This window comes from Cupressus sempervirens, chromosome 5, assembly GCF_028749045.1.
Source record: "Cupressus sempervirens isolate cs-2001-9-10 chromosome 5, ASM2874904v1, whole genome shotgun sequence".
In the NCBI taxonomy this organism is placed as follows: Eukaryota; Viridiplantae; Streptophyta; class Pinopsida; order Cupressales; family Cupressaceae; genus Cupressus; species Cupressus sempervirens.
In genome coordinates, this window is record NC_143122.1 from 22,896,474 (window position 1) to 22,915,490 (window position 19,017).

Sequence of the window (19,017 nt, forward strand, 5' to 3'; positions counted from 1 at the left end):
AGGCCAAGACTAGGAAGTCCATTTGCAGCCAGCTCTCCAAAAAGGTAGAAATTAGAATAGGGATCTTCTTCTTCTCAGGTAGAACAATAATCCCCAAGGCAGTCCCCAATCCACATCGATGATGAAGCATCTTTAAGGGAGCAACTTAGAAAAATGGGTGGAGAAGGGGATGTAATTGTTATTTCTATAGACTTGGAGATTGGAGAGCCATAAAAACCTGCTACACCTTCCTTGGACTTAACCATTGCTGATTACTAAGGTAAGGAAATTGATCTGATAGTTGCCCAAGATTCTAAAAGGTTTATTAATGATTAGAATTTTGTAAAGTCTAGGGCTTTTGCTCAATTTTTGTGGAGATTAAACATGGGAAATTTTGAGAAAACCTATGAGAGGATAAAAGCAGCACAACCAGAAAAACCTGATTTAGATATTAAGGAAGAGGTGAAATCTAAAATTTTGAATGATTTTGCTCAATTTACTCTTGAAGTTGGGAGGAAAATAGTTAGACAGTTAGGAGTCCTCCTTCTGCTAGAGTGGGATATAGAAAATGCCATTATTTTTGATTTAGTAAGGAAATAGAGGGATGTTCAATTGAGGACTGTTGAAGAAATACTACAAGCTCATAGAGGAGTCAAATTTAGTGATGACCACCAAGCCCTTATTATATGGTCTATGGAAAAAAGGGACAATACCAGAATGCATGAGATTTTGACTACAGAGCATACTGGTGCATTGACAGTGTTCAAGGCTAGTGAGATAAGTAGTAAACAAATAATTGGGATGGTATTAGAGATGCTAAAATTTTGTAGCATGGTGTCTGGCCAAGAGGAAGATAAATTTTCCCAACTCAATGCTAGGTTTGAAGAAGTTTTGAAAGAATATGAGGAGAGGGGTATGCAAATACAATCATTAGAAAATAAAGTAACTCAAATGGAGAATATTCTTGGGAAAATAAAAATAGGAGAGACTAGTAAACCCAGGATTGCATACCCCCCACGGCCACCTATTGAGCCTTTTAAATCAACACTAATTATTGAGATACCTGATACTCCAGAAAGGCCTCAGTTCTATACCACAAAGGATTTTGAAGAGGAGAAAAATAAGTTATATGCAATGCATGTAGAACTTAATAATCAATATGAAGAAAAATTGAGGCAAGGTATCATGTATTTAATAGACAAGATAGAATGGCCTAAATTTTTTGATCAATTGTTAAGGATTTCAGCTATTAGGGATGAATTGAAGAAAAATGAAGCTATATTCAGACCCATTGTACAGAAGTGGAAAGAGAGAAATTTAAATATCACTACTATGTGTATATCTATTATTCTATTATTCAGCTAACATATCATCAGATAGAAGGAATTTTTGATTTACTAAATAAGTTGTAGGGTTTTGATGATAAGCAAGATTCTTTCTATAGAAGATTAACTATTTCTTTTTTCAAGTATTTTGCAGAAAAAATTGATTTACTCCCTTGTGCTCTAAAGATAATTGATAAAATAAAGGAAAAGGATGAATGGAAGAGGGAGCTAGATGAAGTCTTCTATGAAAGAATGAATAAGGTTATAAATGAAACAAGCCATTTGTTATGGGAAATGACAAATGAGGAGTTGGTAAAAGTACAAATATTCTATAACTCCATAAAAAAGATTTTGTTGATATAGAGGAAAATGTAAATTCTTTAGTAACTGTACAAAGAGAAATTCTAAATTTTGACTGGCCGGAAGACAATACCTATAATAAGTGGAAGGAAGAATTTATGTCTACAGAATGGACAGAAGGATATGATGAGATGGAATGATGATAAAGAAGAGGGCACAAAAGTAGAAGCCACCTCTGCCACTAATGATAAAGAAAAAGAGGATCCTTAGGTGGCAGGAGGTGACTCATCACTATCACATTTGATGGCCACCTAACCCAAGGAACCAAAACAATAAAGGAATATGATCATAGTGTTTTTATCTCCCCAAAGGGAATAATAGAAATGGACCCACAAAAGGATTTTCAGTGTACCAATCTTTCTGTTATTGACATTTTGTCATCTTGTGATAGGTATATGTAAATATTTCTTTTAAAGGACACCTATCACTTTCTCTTAGCATAAAGCTTGTTACATCTCACACTATATAAGTGAGATTCTAGGGCTAGAAAAAGGTTCGATTCAAAAAAAATCTTAAGTGATACTTAGTCTATTTTTGGTCCAATGTTTGGAGCAAGTTTATGATATATTTTCTCTATTAGTTCCTAAGAATATATGAATATAGAATAATCTCTTTGTTTGTTCCTAAGTTCATTCTTAATTAACTATAAATGTATACAATTTTCAAAGAAGATGAATACAAATTATGAGCTATCCCCATATTAGTTCTTTTTGAATTTTTTCTCCTTTTGATTACTTGGTTATCTTGATGTTGTGTGAGTAAAGACTTATGCAATTAAATTCAATCAAGTTAGGTTGTATATCTATTCATTACTGTTGTTAGTTCAATGGATTAAGTAAAAGCTTTGATGAATTTGATAAGGTTGCTAGAGTAGTAAGAAGGATTTTTAAATGATGAATTCTGATAAGAATTGCTGATAATATTTTTTGTAAGGCAATAAATTAAATCTAAGGATTTGTAGTAGACTTTGAGCCCTAATGGATTAGGCACTGGTCAAATTGATTTAGCTAAAAGAGAAATATGTCATAAATGGTTTTCAAATGCAGAATTATGATCAATTTTACTTTTATTTCCTATAGATCTTCAAAGTTGGTCAGTACTTGTTTGCATGGAATGTTTTAGCTTCAGTTAGCCACTATTGTTGGGAACACGTGCAGATCTATAGAAGAGTTTTGGCCAGATTTGTTATATGGGATGTATTTATCCAATTGTCATGAATTATGCATGTATTTGAATATTTGAGATGAGAATCATAATCAAACTAAAATAATCCTCATATAGTGTTTCCCACTCTTGAATCATCCCTAGGTATACCTACCCTAGTTTTGCAGAGCCTATAGAGTAGAAAACCACCCTTGGTTTTGTTGAAGTTGGGTCCAAATGGTTTGCACATATAATTGTTAATAGGAATTGGCTAGTCCTTAGATTGTGTGAGTGATGTCATTTTTGTATTGAGCATTTTGTTTCTTAGTAGTTTTTCAAAACACCAACAAAATGGTGACTCTATTGGGGAATTGCCCAACACACCTATGAAAAGTACTACAGTTTCTTTGGTTTTGTTGTATACATGTGTGTCAAGTTATCTAAGTTTTTCCCATGATTATAAGGGAATATTGTATTGAAAAACCTTGAGAATTTAAAGAAAATCCCAAATACCATAGTGACACACTAATGTATCCAGTCTTTCCAAGTGTCTTATCTAACAAGCAAGAGTTGCAGTCTTATAATCTCAGTGATTGATCTATCCATGTCAGATATTTCTTTTTTTATTTGTGTGTTTTTCCTTGGAGTTAGGAATAATTGTCATTGTGTATTTTCCAAAAAATAGGGAGGCGACTTAGTCAAGGTTTTGAAGGTATTGCTTTTTTTTTTAACAAAAGGTGAATATGGCTTACAAGAGAAAGAACACAAGAGCTTACATCAGAGCTAATCGTGATGTACCAACATATACTGATTCACCCCAAGGTGGTAGGAAGAACCAAAATAGGAAAAGGATAGGTCCAAATCCCACTTGGAAAACTAGAGGTAGTGTATCCATCAATTCCCAGTATCAAGCAGTATCAGGGAGAGAGTCTTCTTCACTCAGTTTTGAATCCGAAAGCACAAGACTCTTAGGGGGCATTTTTAGTACCCTAATACTAGATGAAAGAACATATCAAGATAAAGATATGACACCAATACGAAAGCCTTCACCAAGGCCAGATCTCATAGCAGATATGAACTATAGGCTAGGATTTAGGAGTTAATTTGACGATCCTTTTAATCCAATAGCACCCTTGTACATGGAGCTTAATCTTATAGATCTGTATGATCCTACTAATTCAAAGGCTACTTCTATAGACCCTAAAGAAGTGAAATCTAAGATAGGAGTTCTGAAGAAATGGGTTGCTAAGGAAGAAGCTAAATGCATTCATCTTGAAAAAGAGAAGGAGCAAACCACCTTGGATGCCATAATAGAAAGGGATGATCTGCTGAGAAGGATGGCTACCTTGATGGAGCAAAATATTAATTTAGAAGAAAAAACTATGACTCTCCATACTGATGTTTTTGGAGATGTAGATACTTTGAAATCTAAGGTTCAAGCACAAGAAAAGCTCTTAAGCCAAAGACAAGGGCTTGTTATTAGCCAAGTCCAAACCTATAAACCTGTTCAAGTAGACCTTGTAGAACCCACTATAAAAGCAATAGATAAAGGGAAAGGTAAAGCCATAAAAATCCAAATAAATGAACCTCAAGCTCTACCAAGAAAATTTATAAATTATCCCATGTCAAAATTAGATCTAGGCCTAGAAAAAGCTAGAAAGGAGAAGGAAGATCTTGCAAAAGAACTTGAGAAGATTAAGAATGAAACTCAAGCTATGGAAACTAGGAGAAAAATCCAATTCATAAAATCTAATTTTGCATTGGCTTCATGGAAAATTTGTCTATCCCATCTATAACTCCTACATTGGCTAGTGGTCCAATAATCTCAACTCAGGGAATACCCCAATCTACCTCTGCCTCATCATCCACCATTAGCACCCAAGTCCCCTTTGTCCAAAATCAACAAACTCAAAATGTAGTTCCTCTAAACTAAGCTAACATAGTGAGTACCTCAAATGTTCCTGGTTTGCAAAAGACACTTGTATACTTGGAAAAGTATAGAGAAATATCATTTGCTAGTATCCTTGGTGCTCCACATCCCATATCATTTGATTTAAGAGACAAAGTGGTTAAATTTTCTAGGAATAATGCTTTTACTGGTGAAGAACATTTGAGAATTTTCATTGATATGTTAAATGACTATGAAATTGAACATGAAGATATGGTAATGAAATTGTTTGTTCATTCACTAACTGAGGATGTGAGGGATTGGTTCAGAAGGCTACATGATGATAGTATCACCTCATGGAGTGACTTGGAGAAACTATTTAAAGAGAAGTATGGAGATAATACCAATATTGGGTTCATGTTGAATGAACTCAATAACATCAAGAAAAACCCAAATGAGTCTACATTTGACTTCAATTTTAAGATTCTAAAAAGATATGTACAGACTGTTTCAAGTTATGAGGTTGAAGGAGGATGTTTTTCTCGCAACATATTTCAATGCTTTTGATAGAAAAATGGCTTATCAATTGAGGGATAAGGATCCCAAAACTTTAAGAGACACCTATAAAGTTGTAGTAAATATAGAGAATAATAGGAAGGCATCTAGAAAACTAGGTAGGAGGGATGATCCAAATATTTTTAATCCCAAGAAAAATAACAAAGGGGAGGGTGATAAAACTCCTATAGGAAAGAAGCTAGAAGAACCTACTATAGGCTAGGTTTTGGAATTACTAAAGAAGATGAACCCCACTAGTTTCAATAAGCCAAATGTTGTTGAGAAAACCCTTATGAATGACAATATTTTCAATAGGAAACCTAGAATGAAAAATTACCCTTACACCACCCAATGGAAAGATGGTAAGCTAGTCCCCAACTAGACACAAAATGTGAAGGATAAGGGTACCCCGGATCCCCTGCGAAGGAACACTATAAATATGAATGATGATGTACCATGGTGCATTGTATGTTAATCACCTCATTCTTCTATTATTGTGTTTTTGCTCAATCATTTTCCTTAGATCAAGGTGTGCAACTTGAAGAATAAAATGAAAAGAAAAGCCATGATGATATAAGTTGCAATATGTTAAGCATGTGTGATGTTTTTATAGATTCTAACTCTGAAGAACCTGAAAATGATATTACTAGTCAAAGAATTGCTTATCATTTACATCATCAGCAAGTGTTTTTAGATGATGAACGTTATGATGAAAATAAGGTATGTGTTACATCTTTTGATGTAGGTCACACAAGCTTAAAAATGCCCTCCAAAGAGGAGATTGACAGAATTATAATAGAAATGATTTCCCAAGTAAATAGTAACTACAATTTGAGAAATAGAATAGTAAATAATGATGCAAGAAAGCCATCTAGTGTATTCATCAAAGATATCACCCATAAGATGAATGATGAAAATAAGAATGTCAATATAGATGTGCCTAAGATCAAAGACAACAATGTTAATAAGTGGGAACCAAAATAGAAGGTTCAATTTCAAAAAAAATGAAACAACGAAAGAAGTTGTGCAACCAAAGAAATTAGGACCTAATACTATCAAGAAAATAATGGTGCCTGCTATTCTAAAGACTTCAACTCTAGATATTCTGGTAAAACTGCCTATTGTTGAACCTGTTGATATGATATCCATGTTGTCTCAAATAACTATAAAAGTACCTTTTTCTAAATTTCTTAGAATTGAAGAGCATAAAAGAAATTATTTATCATGGTTGGGAGGGATAGGAAACAATAATAGTATTGTGGGACAAACTATTACCCAAAAAATGCCATTAGTAGTAGAGGATAGTGGTATCATATCCTAGATTCCCCAAATGTTTTTAGATGATTCCTCAGTGACAATTATAGAAGATATTGACCCATTTTTCCTCATTCTAATCATAAAAGGGAAGACCCTAAAATTTTTAATGATAGACTCAGGAGCTTCTAACACCATAATGCTTTTCAAAGTAATGGAAGCCTTAGGGTTGAAAGTGGACACCAAATAGTGTAGATGTAGAGGAGTGGATGCTAGGGAAGTCCCAGTCATAGGTACCATAAATGCTTTACCATTCAAATTAGCTGCATATCCTAAAGTAGAGTTAACCATGTATGTCCTTGTAGTGGATATACCTCCACACTATGGAATGTATCTTTCTCAAAAATGGAGTGCTACTATGGGGGGCAGTCTGTAATTTGACTTAACATATGCACTTTAGTGTAATGTGTATTGTAATATCTTACAATGATCCTATATTATAATTGAAAATTGTGAAAGCCTTATAGTTAACTCAATAATTTGTTTTAGGACTTGGTATAAAGGAAATATTATTTTCTTGTGGTAGTGTGTTGTTTGTTTTATTATTATTGGCTATGTGAGCTTGAATGTGAATATTGTTTGGATCATAGAAAAATTTGTTGCAGTTGAGGTATGATGAGATCAAAAGTAATTGTATTTGGCAAGACAAGTTATTGATTAGATAGTTGTTGTATCACATTAGATTATTCAAAAGGAATAGTATAAAGGCTATTTGGACAATGAATTTAGTTGTCCTCCTTTCAACTCCTAACAGGGTTGGTACACCTCCTAATAGGGTTGGTACAACTCCTAACATAGTCAAAATATTCTAGGATTGAATCATATATAGCGATTCTATTTCATTGACACCTAATAGTATCTATCCTCTAACAAGGAACTCTTATATTAGTACATCATTTTGTGGGTACCATCCCCACTAGGGTTTTCCCTCTGATTGAGGGTTTCCCTTATTTCATAAATATGGTTTTATTATGTATGGTTATCTTTTTATGGTTGTTGCATCTATGTTTTAGATTTAATGAGGACATTGAGATATGTTTTTAATTGCATAATTGATTTACTCTTAATGGACTTTACTTTCCAACACTCCTTACCCTATCCCTTAATGGAGCATGTTCTCAATGTTTTTCATTATTGTGTCATTTACACTAGTGGTGCCTCTTTGACTACCACCTATTTCAAACCTTGTTAGACAAGGGATGGTGGTGATTATCAGTGTTTCTTGGTTCACTTGGGTCTACACTCTATAGACAACCTCCATGATTATTTCTCAACCTTTTTGAAGGTCCCACAACCTAGATGGTCATGGATAAGACCCAGATGGCAACTCTAAGAAGTGGACAATTACCTTTTGTGTATATACTTCCCCTAGCTTCATAACTAGTTCTTTCTTGCATGGTAGTTTCTCCTCTCTAGGGGACAAGGATGAAATGCAAGAGTTTTTATCATGAATTTTCTCTCTTAGAATGTGCAAGGTCTTTCAAAATTCCCTTGCAAATACTATGTTTGTGATACTAGATGACAACTTGAAATCCTAGATATGTTGTGACTCTAGGAGGTCAAAGTTTAAGGATTTTTTCTTACTATTGTTTGCCATGTTATTAGGATAGACATCAGAGTTTTATCTCCCTGACATGAAACTAGTTGAGGTGTTTTTGTTACTTTTCTCTCCCCTCATTTGATTTCTTCAATTATTTCTCATGATTATGACCCCATGCAAATAATTGTGTGGATTTTTGGTGCTTTAATAATCATTCTTTTGGTGTAGTTGATGTTTATTCTCCCAATAATATTGTTAAAGGATAATATCTATAGAGTTGGATGGAAGACCATCTTTAACCAACAACTTGGGTCATTTGTGTGGATTTTAATATGGTAGAGATGACTTCTAAGAAAGATAGGATTTTACCCATTCAATTGAGAGTTGGTGAAAGAGAGGCTTGGTACTACATGCACAATAAATTGGGTCAAAATTTTGTTTCCAAAGCTTACCAACATTAGAATGGTGGGGTTTGGCATATTTATTCATATTTTGGAGTCAGTTCTGGAAAGATTTTCAAGTAGCTTGATTATGCTATGATAACTTTCCAATATTGTTTTTCTTTTTATGAGGAAAGTGAATTACTTATCATTACTCTACTTGATGTGACTTTGTCAGACAACTATTCCATTTTATTTACTATTATTTGGAAAAAAACTCAACAACATCCTTCCAAGATGCAAGTTTTTCTTAACACATTTCTTCTTAGTCATGAACTTTCTATGGCTCATATTTTCTATATCTAAAATTTGGAACCTTAGTTACACACTCACTCTAGATGGATTCAATAGTGCAATGATGACATCTCCCATATGACAAGATTTCTTTGCATCTATGGTAGACAACTTTCCAAGTACCATAAATGTTCCTATGACACTACTACCAAGGATCTTTGTGTTTATTCTAAGGCCTTGGCCATGAATCCATTTAATTTACACCTACAAATTTAGCTTGATAATATTTTCCATCATAAGTAAATTGCTGACAATTATACCACAAGGGGTGCTAAGATTAAGGCTTGGCTCCACTAACTTGAAGCTAGAGACTAAAATTTTAAGGAGTTCTTTTAGGCCATTAGATCTCCCCATACCTTGGTGGAGATAAAACTAATCAAGGCCAAGAATTTTTTTCTAAGCAACCTGACATTCTTCAAGTTTTTTTTTGACACTATGAGAAGGTATTCATAGTGTAGGGAAATCCAAGTGATAGGGACCAAGCTTTAGAGAAATACACCGTTGTTACTCAAAATTGGCTTGTGATTGAGAAACATTCTTTTTATGAGAAAAGGATCACCATCAGTGACCTCAAAGAATTTATCTTCTCCATGGTAGATGGTAAGGCTCTTGGGTCAGCTAGTTTCCCATGTGAATTCTACAAGGCTTTTTGGGATTTCATTGGGCTCAACCTACATAAAGTTTAACTTGAAGATTTTTACCCTAAATATTTAGGAAACATTATCAACAAGGGAAACATCAAACTCATACCTAAATTTGGAGACCCTAAGGATATCAACAATTGGTGGCTAATCACTTTGCTGAATACCTCCTATAAAATCATAGCTAACACGTTAGCTCTCAAGATTCAACATCTCTTAGCTCTAATTGTATGCCTAGAGAAGGTTGGTTTTACCAACTCTAGATACATGCTTCATAATATTATCATGGTTTGAGAAGAGATGGAATGAGCTTGCAAGTCTAAGAAACTATCTATTTTTCTCAAAATTGATTTTTCCAAGGTTTATGATCATATTAACTAGCCTTTTTGTTAGAATATATATTCCACCAATATAGGGGGTGAATCAGTTATCCAACTATTATCATAATTATCATTTTTAATCAACTTAACCAAGAGAATAATATAATTAGAGACCTAAACAAGATACTCATGAACAACAACACCAGATATGTTAACTAGAGAAACCCTTGATCAAATGGAAAACTATGGTGGGGATGGTACCCACAAGATGATGTACTAATATAAATATTCCTTGTTAGAGGATGGACCCTTTTAGGAGGCTATAAAAAAATTCAATACATATTAGCTCGTATTTGGAGAATTTGAATCTTTGTTGGGAAAATCCAACCTTGTTAGTAGTTGTGGAAGGCAAATGAACCCACTACCCAAACAACTTCAAGGGAAAGACCAATCAAACCACTGTCCAAATGACCTCAATATTATCCCTTCTTTGTATTATTCCTTGTAGAATGATAGTATTGTACTATACGACTCCTTCCTTTTTATCTGTCCTATCAACTAGACTTCAGCTCCTAATCTCAATACCAAATTATGAACTTCACATCCAATAATCCCTTGGACTGCTTAGTTACATTTGCCAAATACTCTTCTCTTTTTCACACTTCCTTGATCACTTCATAAAACACACAAACTTACAAACAAGGAAAAAATCTTTCCTTCATATCATATCTTCAAAATAACTCCTAGCATTGACCTTGAGGGTTTTCTAATTAATTATAATAAGATAATTAAATAATTTGTAATAACAATAGCACTGTCATCTCAAAATATATACAAAAATTCACACGTATGACTTTAGATGCTGTGTACTTGCTGACATCACCATCAAGTTATCTTCTATCACTGGCTGACTGTGCATCACCATATTATATCTCTCCTAGAAGATATGTTAGGATCATTAGAAACTGCTTTCCATGCATTCTATCACTATAATTCTCTATGAAAATCACTTAAAGCTTTCATACATCTTTAACTTAGACTTTGTGCATTTAACCTCTTGATCAAGACATAAAGTACACCATGCCCTTAACTGCACATCACTAGACAATAAAAACCTTGTCCACACAACTATGATCTATATCTACTACTCTGTCATTCTTCACAGATGTAACATGTCAATATTTTCCAATGCTTAGGATACTCTCCCAAAGGAATATCATCAGCATTCATGATAAAAATCTCCCCCTTTGGCATTGATGGAAACATAGATGAAAAATATCGAAGTTCCAACAATACCAAACAATACTCTACTTCTAGTGCTACTATTATTTTCATCTTTTCATATCCTATTCTTTAATCAAATCCTCTAGAATACTACTTATTTTGTATCTTCATGTTGTATATCTCCCCCATAGAGATATTCATGAATCTTTCTACATCTACCTAATAAACTAGAGATTTTACACTCCTCTCCCCTATACACACTTAAGAGATGTTTTTCATGTACTCTTCTCCCCCATTGACATGAATGACAAAGACCTCAATATCTCAATTACTACTCAAAAACTTTAACCAGCTCAAGTGTTCAATAACAAATACCAAGAGTCCTAAATGACTCATCTCACCACACATACTCCTCCATACGGGAAGAATCAACATTTTGTCTAGTCTAACAATAGTACTTTGTACCACTGGATTGATGCAATCTCTACATCATCTCTTCTAAAGTATGCAAGGGTATAACCCCAAGTATATATCTCAAGTACTCATATGTATCTTTAGCAAAGGGTTTTGTAAAGATATTTGCAATCTGATCTTTAGTACTCACATAGACCAATCTAATCTTCATTTGTTATACTTTCTCTCTAAAACATTATACTTGATGGATATATGCATAGTCTTAGAATGCAATAAAAGATTCTTAGACATACTCATTGTGCTTGTGTTATCACAGTATATGATAACCATCTCTAAAAATTCTATCCCAATTTCTTTTAGCATTTGCTTCATCAACATCACTTGACTACAATTATTTTCTACCACTATATACTCTTCTTCAACTATGCTCTACACGATACAATCTTGTTTCTTTCTTTACCAAGAAACCAATCTTCCTCCAAGAAAGAATGCTCCACAAGTAGTGATCTTTCTTTCAACCATACTGCCTACCCAATCCACACTAGTATATGCACATAGAGTGAGATCACCCAATCTGTTATACCATATTCCATAATTAGATGTCCCCTTCAATTATCTGTATATCCTTTTTATTTTTCCATAATGGTACTCCTTAGGATCATCTTAAAATCTAGGTACAATCCCAACTGCATTTTCTATATCTGGTTTGGTGCAAGTTAGATATTATTCTTAAAATATATAATTGACTAATATAACTAAGAGGAGGGAGGGTGAATCAGTTATGCAATTATTATCACAATTATCAACCTTAAATAAACTTAACCATGCAAGAAATATAATAAAAAACTATAACAAGCTACTCATGCACAATAACACTATACATGTTAACTAGGGAAACCCTTGATCAAAGGGAAAACCCCGGTGGGGATGGTACCAAAAAGATGATATACTAATATAAATATTCCTTTCTAGAGGATGGACCCTATTAGGAGCCTATAACAAGATTCAGTACATATCAGGTCTAGTTAGGAGACTTTGAATCCCTATTAAGAGATTCCAACCCTATTAGGAGTTGTGCCAACCTTATTAGGAGTTGTGGAAGGTAGATGGGCCGACTATCTAAATAGCTTCAATGGAAAGACTGATGAATCCAATGTCCAAATGATCTCTATATTATTCCTTGCAGAATTATAAAATTGAATTATACTTTCTATGTCTTTCTCTATCTAGTCAAATGGACTTTTGATCCTTTTGATCTTGTAACTAAATCACAAATCTTGCATCCAATAATCCCTCAGATCGTGTACTTACATTCACCAAACACTCAGCTCCTTTTCACACTTTTCATATAACATACATTACACAACACATATACAAATAAGGAAAAAATATTTCCTTTATACCCTATCTTCAAAATAGATCCTTGATTCAGCCTCGAGGCTTTCACAATTAATTATAATAAGTTAATTAATTAATTTACAATTAAAATAGTAAGGTTAGCTCATAGTATATACCAAACTTTACACATGTAAGACTAGGACTTGTGCACTTGCTAACATCATCATTAGACTATCTTTGATCACTGGTTGACTATGCATCACTAGATTATATCTTACCTATAAGATATAATAGGATAATCAAAAACTACTTTCCATGCACTTTGTCTTGACACTATTCTCTCTAAACAAATTACTACTTTTGTACATAGTTGACTTAGACTCTATGCAATTAACCTCATCATCTGGACACAATATGTTAAAATATATAGTCCGCCAATATAACTAGGGGGGTGGGGTGAATTAGTTATCCAATTATTATCACAATTATCAATATTAAATAAATTTAACCATTTGAGCAATATAATTAGAAACCACAACAAGATACTCATGCACAATAACACTATATATGCTAACTAGGGAAACCCTTGATCAAAGGGAAAACTTCAGTGGGTATGGTACCCACAAGATGATGTACTAATATAAATATTCCTTTTTAAAGGATAGAATCTATTAGCAATTTATAACAATATTCTTACATATTAGTCCCTATTAGGAGACTTTGAATCCTTATTAGGAGTTGTGGAGGGCAGATGGACCCACTGTCCAAACAGCTTCAAGGGAAAGACCAATGAACCCAGTATCCAAATCATCTCTATATTTTTCCTCAAAAAATAATATAATTTAATTTTACTTCCTTCCTCTTTCTCTATCCTACCAACTAGACTTCTTTTCCTTCTGATATTGTAACCAAATCACAAATCTCTCATCCAATAATCCCTTGGATTGCTTACTTGCATTTACCAAAGACTTGTCTCCTTTTTGCATTTTTCATATAACATACACTTAATACATTTACAAACAAGGAAAAAATCTTTTCTTTATACTGTGTCTTCAGAATAATTCCTTGAGTCAGACTTGATGCTTTCCCAATTAATTTTTATAAGATAATTAATTAATTAATAATTACAATGACATTATCATCTCAGAGTCTATTCAACTTCTCACACATGCAACACTAGGGCTTATGCATTCATTGATGTCATCATCATACTATCTAATGTTAGTAGCTAATTATGCATCTCTAGATCATATCTTTGTTAGAAGATATAACACAAACATCACAAAATGCTTCTCAGGTACTTTATCTTTGTCAATTAGGCATATCTTTCGTAAATCTTTGACTTAGATACTACATATTGAACCTTAACATCAAGACACAACATAGAAGATGTCATTGAATGTGCACCACCAAACAGTCAAAATATTATTCATAAAACAAAGATCTTTGTCTTCTATTCTGTACATCTTCACAAACTTACTGCTATGTTGACATCAATGACAAATATAGTCATGAATGTAACATGTCAATTGTCTCCAATGCGTAGGATACTTACCCCAAAGTAATATCATCAAAATTCATGCCAACAATCTCCCCTTTGGCATTAATGTCAACATAGGGTAAAAACATCTAAGTTCCAAGAATACCAAATAGTACTTTGTTGTTGTTGTTGTTGTTCTCATCTTTTCAAATCCTCTTCATCAATCAGATCTAAAAACCTCTAGAAAACTTTTTTTTTTTGAATCTTCATGAATATTTCTAAATATCCCTAATAAAGTAGCTCTCCCCCATACATACTTAGGAGATGTTTTTCATGCACTCTTCTCCCTCATTGACATCAATGAAAAAGGCCTCATTATCTCAATTTACTGCTTCTATTTATAACCATCTCAAGTGTTCAAAGACACTATTTGATACCAAATACCAAATACCAAATACCAAATACCAAGAGTCCTCAATGACTCAACTCATCACATATACACCCCCATATAGGAAGCATCAACATTCAATCTAGTTTAACAATAGTGCTTTGTGCCACTGGACTAATCCACTCTCTGCATCATCTACTTAGAAGTATGAAGGGGCATAACCCCAAGCATACCTCTCAATTACTCAAATGTCTCTTTAATTAAGGGACTCATAAAGATATCTACAATCTGATCTTTAGAACTCACATATTCCTGTGTAATCTCTTTTTTAAATTCCTTCTCTTTGAAGACATGATACTTAACAGATATATGCTTAGTCTTAGAATGCAACACATGATTTTTAGACATACTTACTGTACTTGTGTTATCATAGTATATGATAACAGGTTCTATAAAATCAATTCCAATATCTTTCAACATCTTTTTCATCAACATTACTTGATTACAGTTATTTGTTGTTACTGCAGACTTTGCCTCAGTTTTTCTTTGTGAAATACAATATTGTTTCTTGCTTAGCCAAGAAACCAATCTTCCTCCAAAAAAATGCTTCACCACTAATTCTCTTTCTGTCATCCATACTACCTACCCAATCCACATTAGCATATACATAGAGTAAAATATCTATCATACCATATTCCACAATTAGGTGTCCCTTTCAAATACCACAATATCCTCTTTACTATTGCATAATGATACTCCATAGGATCAGTTTGAAATATAGCTACAATTCCAATTGCATTTGTTATATCTAGTTTGGTGTGAATAAAATATTGCAAACCTCTAATTATGGATTTGTACTTCTCCTTCTCAACTATAAGTGTCTCATCCTTGCTAGATAATTTGTGACCAATTCTCATAGGTGTACCAACGGGCTTGGAACTTTCAAATCAAAATCTATTCAACAAATCTTTGAAGTACTTAGCTTTTGAAATAAAAATTTCATCACTATTCTTCACAATTTGTAACCCTAGAAAAACTTTATTTCTCCTGGTACGCTCACCTAGAACTCATTCTTTATTTCTTTAGCAAGCTTATTACTTGCTTCATCATTACCTCCAAATATTATGTCATACAAAAATATTACTATTATCAACAAACCATTCTCAATTTCTTTCAAATACAAGTTACTATCTATCATACCTTTAGCAAATCCAAGTTTTTCCAAATAAATATCCAACCTTGGATACTAGGTTCTAGATGCTTTCTTTAGACCATATGGAGCTTCCTTTAGTCTTCATACCATAACTTTTTCTTTTGTTAGAGGGAAACCTTTAGGTTTCTCAATGTATACCTCTTCTTCAACTTCTCCATTTAAGAAGGCTGATTTTACATCTGTCTAATACACTTTGAATTTATTTTCACTGCATAAGCCAAGAACATTCTTACTACTTCCATTATATCTATGCTATAGTGGGGTATGTTTCCTCATTGTCTATTCCTTCTTTCTATGAATATCCTTTACGCACAAGTATAACCTTGTTCCTTACAACTTTGCCTTGCTCATTCATCTTGTTTCTAAATACCCATTTGGTTCCAATAACATTTTTGTCTTTAGGTATAGGAACTAATTCCCATGTTTCTTTCTTCATAATCTAATCTAATTCTTCCTTCATTGCTTGAATCCAGTCATCATCTTTACAAGCTTCACCTAGACTCTTAGGTTCAACTTGAGAAATCAAATGTATTTCTTCATTAACTCTATTTCTTGTCATCACTCCTTTGTCTTTTCTTCTAATTATCTACTCTAGAGGATGATTCTTTATCAAGTTCCTATTAGAGGCAGGAGTTTCTAATTCAACTCTTATCTCTTCTTTTGGTTTAGATATTTCTCCTCATTTCTCATAAAGTTGCACATCATTCTTTAGATCATTGTTAGTCTTAATGATAACTTCCACATTCTGATAGTTAGCCCTTGGATCAATAATAGTAACCAAAGCGATCTCTTATATTACTTCATCTTTCTTAACTATTTCAAGACCATTATTTTTATCATCACAATAATTCAATAATATCTCCATAATTTCTTTAATTTCTTCATCTTCACCAAAAAGAGAACTCTTTCTAGATTCTCTTACTTTCTTAGGACATCTAGACAAAAAATGACCAAACTCTTCACATATCCAACAAAAAAAAAATTCAATACCTTCTAGCTCCCTTTTCATAAGTAGATCAACACCTTCTTTGATCTTCATGTGTTGTTTGGATTTGAATTTGTCTCTACTTGTGCTTCTATTCTTTTGTATGCAACAAAAGGATTCTAGATCTGGAAACTCATAGCTTAGTTCTTTACACATTTTTGATGTCTCACCAAGAAAGCTCCATCTTCTAGTTATCATAATTTCCTCCATTAGACTTAGGACTATCCTTTCTAAAATGACTCACCACTAATGTTCCAAAGTTGTTAAGCTTTTTTGTCAAGGAACTAATGCTCTAACACCACTTGTTAGAATATATAGCCTACTAATATAACTGAGGCTGGGGGAGACTGAATCAATTATCCAATTATTATCACAATTAATAATCTTAAATAAACTTAGCCATGTGAGCAATATAATTAGAAACCACAACAAGACACTCATGGACAATAACACTCGGCACGTTAACTAGGGAAACCCTTGATCATATAGAAAACCTTGGTGGGGATGGTATCCACAAGATGATTTACTAATATAAATATTCCTTATTAGAGGATGAACCCTATTAAGAGTCTATAACAACGTTTAGTACATATCAATCCCTGTTAGGAGACTTTGAATCCATGTTAAGAGATTCTAATCTTATTAGGAGTTTTCAAAGGTAGATGCACCCATTCTCCAAACAACTTCAAGGGAAAGACCAATAGACCCACTATCCAAATAATCTCTATATTATTCCTTGCAAAATAATATAATTAAATTTTACTTCCTTCCTCTTTTTGTATCCTATAAATGAGACTTCTACTCCTTGTGAACTAGTAACCAAATCACAAATCTCTCATCCAATAATCTCTTGGATCACTTACTCACAATCACCAAACACTCCACTCCATTTCACACTTTCCATAGAACACACACTTAATGCATTTTATGAACAAAGAAAACTTCTTTCCTTTATGCCTTATCGTCAAAATAATTCCTTGAGTCAGCCTTGAGACTTTCTCAATTAATTATAATAAGATAATTAATTAATTCATAATTACAATAGTATTTTTGACTCACAATCTATACAACTTCTCACACATGCAACAATAGGGCATGCACATTTGCTGACATCATCATTAGACTATCTTATGTCATTGGCTTACTGAACATCTCTAGATTATATTTCTATTAGAAGATATAATACAAACATTAGAAGCCACTTCTTAGGTACTATATCTCTGTACTACTCTCACTAAATCAGGCATATCTTGTGTACACCTTCAACTTAGATATTATACATTGAACCCTAACATTAGGACACATTATAGGACATTTCAATGAACATGTATCATTAGAAAATCAAAACATTTTTAGTACAACTAAGATCTCTTTCTACCACTCTATGTCTTCATAGACTTATTGCTATGTTGACATCAATGACAAACATGATCATGAATGTAACATATCAATACTCTCCAATGCTTAGTATACTCCCCAAAAGGAATACCATCAAAATTCATGATAACACAAGGTACAAAATATCCTTAGATGTGCTCCAATTTTACATAAAAAGTATTTCCATATAGGTCTGATCTATGTCTACTAATCTACCAGTCTTATAGACTTACGACTATGATGATATCAATGAAAAACATAATCATGAATGCAACATGTCAATACTAAAGGAATACTATCAACATTCATACTAACAATCTCCCCCTTTGGCATTGATGGAAACATATATGGAAAACATATAAGTTCTAAGAATATCAAACAATATTCTAATGATGTTCTCAGCTTTTCAAATCCTCCTCATCAATTAAATCTAAAAATCCTTTAGAAAACTACTTGTTCTAATCTTCATGAATATTTCTAAATCTCTTAATAAACCATCTCTCCCCCATACATATTTAGGAGATATTTTTTGTGCACTCTTCTCCCCCATTGACATCAATGACAAATACCTCATTATGAAAAATGTTGCTCAAAGACTTTAACTAACTCAAGTATTCAAAAACATTGTTCAATACCAAATACCAAGAGTCCTTAATGACGCCATTCATCATAAATACTCTACCAGATAGGAAGCATCAACATTTACTCCAGTCAAATGATAGTTCTTTGTACCATTAGGCTAATGCAATCTTTGCATCATCTACTTTGAAGTAGGTAGGAGCATAACCCCAAGCATACC

The 19,017-nt window shown here is 33.2% G+C and overlaps 1 pseudogene; it reads left to right on the forward strand.

Moving 5' to 3' along the window:
* The first annotated feature begins 363 nt into the window (after positions 1–363).
* The window catches only part of LOC149554403 (uncharacterized), a 130,850-nt pseudogene continuing 112,196 nt past the window's right edge, over positions 364–19,017 (forward strand).